We start from the raw sequence: 5,588 nt of genomic DNA, 5'->3' as shown, positions 1-5,588 counted from the left end.
CCTTTGCGTTTGTTTCTTAGAATTTTTTTTGCATCTTTATTGCGCCATTTGGTGCTGAAATTCATGAAGGGGTTTTAAATCTGGGAGTTCTTCTGCTCCTCCAGGGTCCACTTCACATTTTCTAATTTAGCTCATCCTTTTACACTTATTTACCCAGCAGCATAGTTTTACTGGGGCGATTCAGAGTAAATACCTCGCTCAAGGGTACTACAGCTGGAGGGGAGATTTGAACCTGCAACCTTTGGGTCCAAAAGTGAACAATGCTAATCACAACACTACTAGCTGTACCCTAAGAGCAACTTCATTTATCTGATGCTGTTCTCCAAAGCAACTTACAGTGTTAATGATACAATTACCTGGGGGGGAGCACTGTAGCACAGTGAGTAGCCCTGCTTTCTCATAATGCCTGGGTGGTGCAAGAGGTCATGGGTTCGATCCCCACTTGATCTGTGTGGAGTTTGCCTTTACTCCCTGTCTCTGGGTGCTCTGGTTTCCTCCCACAGTCCAAATACATTCTGTTCAGGTTCCCCATAATGTGAGTAACAGAGAGAGTGTGTTCCACTGATGTATGGATGAGTGACCCACTGTAAGTAGTGTATCTAGCAGTGTAAGTTACCCTGCTGAATAAGGTGTGTGGGCTGATAACACTAAGAAGGAGACAGTAAAGGGACAGCTGGTAGTGGTTAGACCTACTGCCTTTGAATCCAAAGGTTGCAAGTTTGATCCCCAACTCTGGCCATAGTACCCTTGTGAAGGTACTTGGTCCAGTGAGGTTATCCAGCTGTATTTATTTATTCAGCAGACACTTTTCTCCAAAGCGACTTCCAATTAACTCTAATTAGATAAAGACAGAAGGCAGTACACATCCTCCTGGGCCCTGATGGGGGGGGGGTTGGAGGGGGAGGGGTCATCCATTAGCAGCTGGCTTCCCAATCCACTATAGCTCGATTATTGTTTTTAGTAAACCGCTTTCACTGAAGAGTAGAGAACTCAAGATAAATAAAAAAAAAAGTCATTGAATTACTGAATTCATCAATTCACTGGTCCTAGATAACTATACGTTATAGCAGCGATCATATATGTGTCACTAAAAGGCCTTTGCCTGTTGCCAGTGCGTTTTACTGTAATGCATCTGGTGCTGAAGACGTAATTCTTACTGCTTCTTCATGGAAATAAGATACTAATCCAAAAGAAAAGAAATGTACGAAACAAGGCGATGACTGCAAGTAACAGATACGTCGCGAACCATTCTTCCGTGGTTCGGGTTTTAGGAATTCTTAATTGATTTTTATTATTATGGTGGTGCAGTGGGTTGAACCGGGTCCTGCTCTCCGGCGCCCCGCTGGGGTTCGAGTCCCACTTGGGGTGCCTTGTGGTGGACTGGTGCCCTGTCTTGGGTGTGTCCCCTCCCCCTCCAGCCTTACGCCCTGTGTTGCCAGGTTAGGCTCCGGCTCCCCATGACCCTGTATGGGATAAGTGGTTCAGACAGTGTGTGTGTGTGTGTGTGTGTGGTTATGCCTAGGAAACTGCGGTGTAGGAACAGGGAGGAATGAAAATTAAAGTATACATCCTGCCCTGCCGGATTCTACGCCATCATTCCAGCTCTTTCTCTGAGCTTTCCAGCAATGTACCAGTTTAACCAGGGCAACGGCAGTTCAGAGCCAGTTCCTGAAAGCACTAGATTAAGGCGGCGAACACCAGGGACAGGTCCCTTCCTCTGTTTCACACACAAATGCACGCTCAGGATGGCTGGACCACGCAGGGAAGCCCGCATACTTAGAGGAAACCCACATGAACACGGGGGAAACCAGGCAAACGTGATGCAGCATTTAGACTTGGATTCACACCCCCACAACACCGGTTATATTACATTTACTCATTCAGCAGACGCTTTTGTCCAAAGCGACTTCCAGCGAACTCTACGTAGTGTTATGAGCCCACACACCTTATTCACCAAGGTAACTTACACTGCTAGATACACTCCTTACACTGGGTCACTCATCCATAAATCAGTGGAGCACACTCTCTCTGTCACTCACACACTATGGGTGAACAGTGTGTCTTTGGAGTGTGGGAGGAAACCAGAGCACCCAAAGACTTACATTGCTAGATACATTACTTACACTGGGTCGCTCATCAGTTAAGGCACTGTGCTGCCTTTTACCGCAGTAAGCCCTTTTTGCTGCATCTAGAGCATAACGCTGTAACGACACAGTCCAGCCTTCGGCAGCTTTCCGTTCCCGTGACCTGCTCTCTGTGCGTTTCACTCAGATTTATCCAGCCTGCACACCCCATCTTTTATTGACTAACACACCTTTCAGAAGGTTTTCGCCAAACCCTCCTGTAGTGACATCATTTTCACCGTAAAATTTTTACATTTAATGACATCCGTCAGTAAAACAGATGAGAATATGTTTCACATGGTGCAGCATAAATGCTTATATGGGTAAAAGGAAAAAAGCAGCACATTAACAGGTTTGACCACATTTAGGAATGGATGTAACCAGTTGGTTCTGGGCCTTTCAGGTTGTGTCAGATTGTAAGTAAAACACACCCAAGCTCACTGTTTTTGGAGAATGGTTAAAGTACGTATTCCGACGGGACCCGAGAGCGTCGCACACTCGACATACGGATGACAGCTGCTCGTGTCCTTAGTTGCGCTCATTTATTTCCGCGCTCAGGCATCGATGTTTATGAAGCTTCGCGGGGGAGATTGGATCTAAAAGCCCATCGAGTGGAGAGGGACCCATTCGGGCTAAGCAGGAGTGGCTCAGCTTTGCCATTAAAGCCCCCCACCCCTATCCAGCCCCCTTTCCCTGAATCAACAAAGAAGCTGCACTTCACCCAGAGATGTACAGTACGAGAAATAAGTGCACATTAAAGAGCGAGAAAAAGACCAAACGGAGCTCCCCGCTGACTCGTATGCAGAGCTCACCGCAATAAACCGATGGAAATAAACTGAAGCGCAAGCGAAACGAAGCACAGAAACCAGCGCCCGTGTGTGTGTCATGTGCGATTGTGAGAAGTGAATCATGAGCGTGAGAGTTCCGTCCCAAGATGCCGTGTCTGAAAGCATAGAGGAAGCGCCCTGTCTGCTTTGAAGGAAATGTCAGTTAGATGCAGCGCGCTTGCAGTCTACTGGCCTGAGGAGAGCGAGACACCGAGTGCATAAGTGACTCTATGAAGGGCTCAGCTGTCAGACACATATGGACCTTATGTAGGACTGGAGTAACATCTTACATGTATTTATTTAGCAGACACTTTTCTTCAAAGCGATTACCAATGAGCTCTATGTGGTGTTATGAGCCCACACACCTTATTCACCACAGTGACTTGACCTGCTAGGTACACTACTTAACTGGGTCACTCATCCATACATCAGTGGAACACACACTCTCTGTCACTCACACACCATTGGAAACCTGCACATCATGTCTTTGGAGTGTGGGAGGAAACCAGAGCACCCAAAGACTTACACTGCTAGATACACTACTTATAAGGGGTCACTCACCCATACATCAGTGGAACACACACACACACACACACACACACACACACACACACACACATACACACACACACACACACACACACACACACACACACACAGTGAACCTGAACAGCATGTCTTTGGACTGTGGGAGGAAACCAGAGCACCCAGAGGAAGCCCACACAGACATGGGGAGAACAGGCAAACTCCACACATACTGAGCAGGGATCAAACCCACATCCTCTCACACCACCCAGGTGCTGTGGGACAGTAACGCTACTCACTGTGCCACCATGCGTCGTACCTTATGTCTCTGACGACTTTTACCGTTGTCCTCGTGTACCGCTGGCGTACACCAGTATGGGCAGCTCTTATCATATTCAGGCAATATAGATTATGATTGTGCAAAAAGTCAGCAGCAGGAAGGACACAAATAGAACAGTTTGGTGTTTACTGCTGCTTCTATGACCAGAATCTGTGAGCTTCCGCAGGACGCGAACCTACGCCGACGAGCCTGTCTGCCGGCCTCGCCCACTTTATTCAGTGTAACACCTTGTTTTTTGGAGTCTCCCTTCCACTTTGCCGCACCCTGACCCGTTCGCGTGGAGGGCAGCGGCTCCGCCTCACTGCTCTTTCGAAAGATCTCAGCTGCACCACCAGGCTGCTTCGGGCAGGGATCCTGAGCTGGGTGTCCCCCGGATCTCTGGCTGGGCTGACTTTGAGGAGCGGTGCGTCGCTGTCCTCTGCTGATCCAGTGCTCAGAACAGCAACCCCCCCCCAGACACACACACTGGTGGCCTCGGCTTTCACGTGCACTGCTTCACTGGGACTCGTTTCCGCGCTCCCTCCAGCGTGCGTGCGCCCGGCACGCCGCCTTGCAGTGAAACACGTCGAGCCCCAAACGAGCTGTATGCGAACACGCAAAGTTTCCTCCGGCAACAGGAAACCGCAGCTCTCTTGGTGCTTCTGTGTCACAGCAGCAAATGCGAGCACAGCATCGACGAGTGTATGTTCTTTCCATTCCCATTCTACAGTGTCTATTCCATAATTTCTATTCCTCTTGCGACCATTTCCACCAACAAGACTGGCCTTTAATGGTTTAGACGACTGCGATCAGACTCTCGATCTTCTTGTTATTCTTGTTCTTGCCCTCCTCCTGGGTTACATTTTTGGGCTGCAAGAAAAAATCGGTATTTGCACATGTCCGCAGGGTGACTTCTGGATGCTTCAAATGCTTACTGTAGTACTTTAAGTTCATAACGCAATGTCATTGTAACCAGCAGCATTGTGACACAATAGTCTGTGCACCAGGCACCAGTTATGCACACACACACACACACACACACACACACACATACACACACACACTGTCTGAAATGCTAGTCCCATATGGGGTCGCAGGGAGCCAGAGCCTAACCTGGCAACACAGGGCATAAGGCTGGAGGGGGAGGGGACACACCCAGGACAGGAGGCCAGTCCATCACAAGGCACCCCAAGCGGGATTCAAACGCCAGACCCACCGGAAAGCAGGACCCGGTTCAAGCCACTGCGCTTCCACGCCACCACCAGTTATGTATTCAACATTATTTCATATGTTCAATTATACGAAGAGCTCTTTGGCCTCTTTTGTGTTTTTGTTTCAGCATTTCGGACAAGTCAAAGAATGTCAGATAATGTATGTGGTATGAAAGCTCAAGCTTAATTTCGAAATCAAACGTCCGAACGTGTGACTGTGCGAGCAGCACTTTTGCTTTTCCAGGGTACGTTACGATGGGAAAAAAAGTGCTCTGGTCCTCAGGAGCTGCTTTTGATATAACAGTCACTTTATATGAATGGTTCACTTGTGAAACCCAGAAGCTGCTGTTTGAGGCTTTGAAATCCACCACAAAGCAGGTACAGTGCAGTACCTCTTCCCCCTAGCAGAGCCGGACTCAGTTCCCAGTGACTGTCTTTCAATAGCGCCCCCTAGTGTCTGAGAACGCAGTCGTTTCCCTGAGCTCCATCCGCTTAGCGCTAGGCTTAGATACAAATATCCGGATATTTTTGGAGATATTTAGAAGTTTCTGAGATATTTAGAATTTTTCGAGATATTTAAAAA

The sequence above is a fragment of the Scleropages formosus genome, chromosome 21 (assembly GCF_900964775.1).
Source record: "Scleropages formosus chromosome 21, fSclFor1.1, whole genome shotgun sequence".
In the NCBI taxonomy this organism is placed as follows: Eukaryota; Metazoa; Chordata; class Actinopteri; order Osteoglossiformes; family Osteoglossidae; genus Scleropages; species Scleropages formosus.
Note: the sequence above shows the minus strand (reverse complement) of the source record.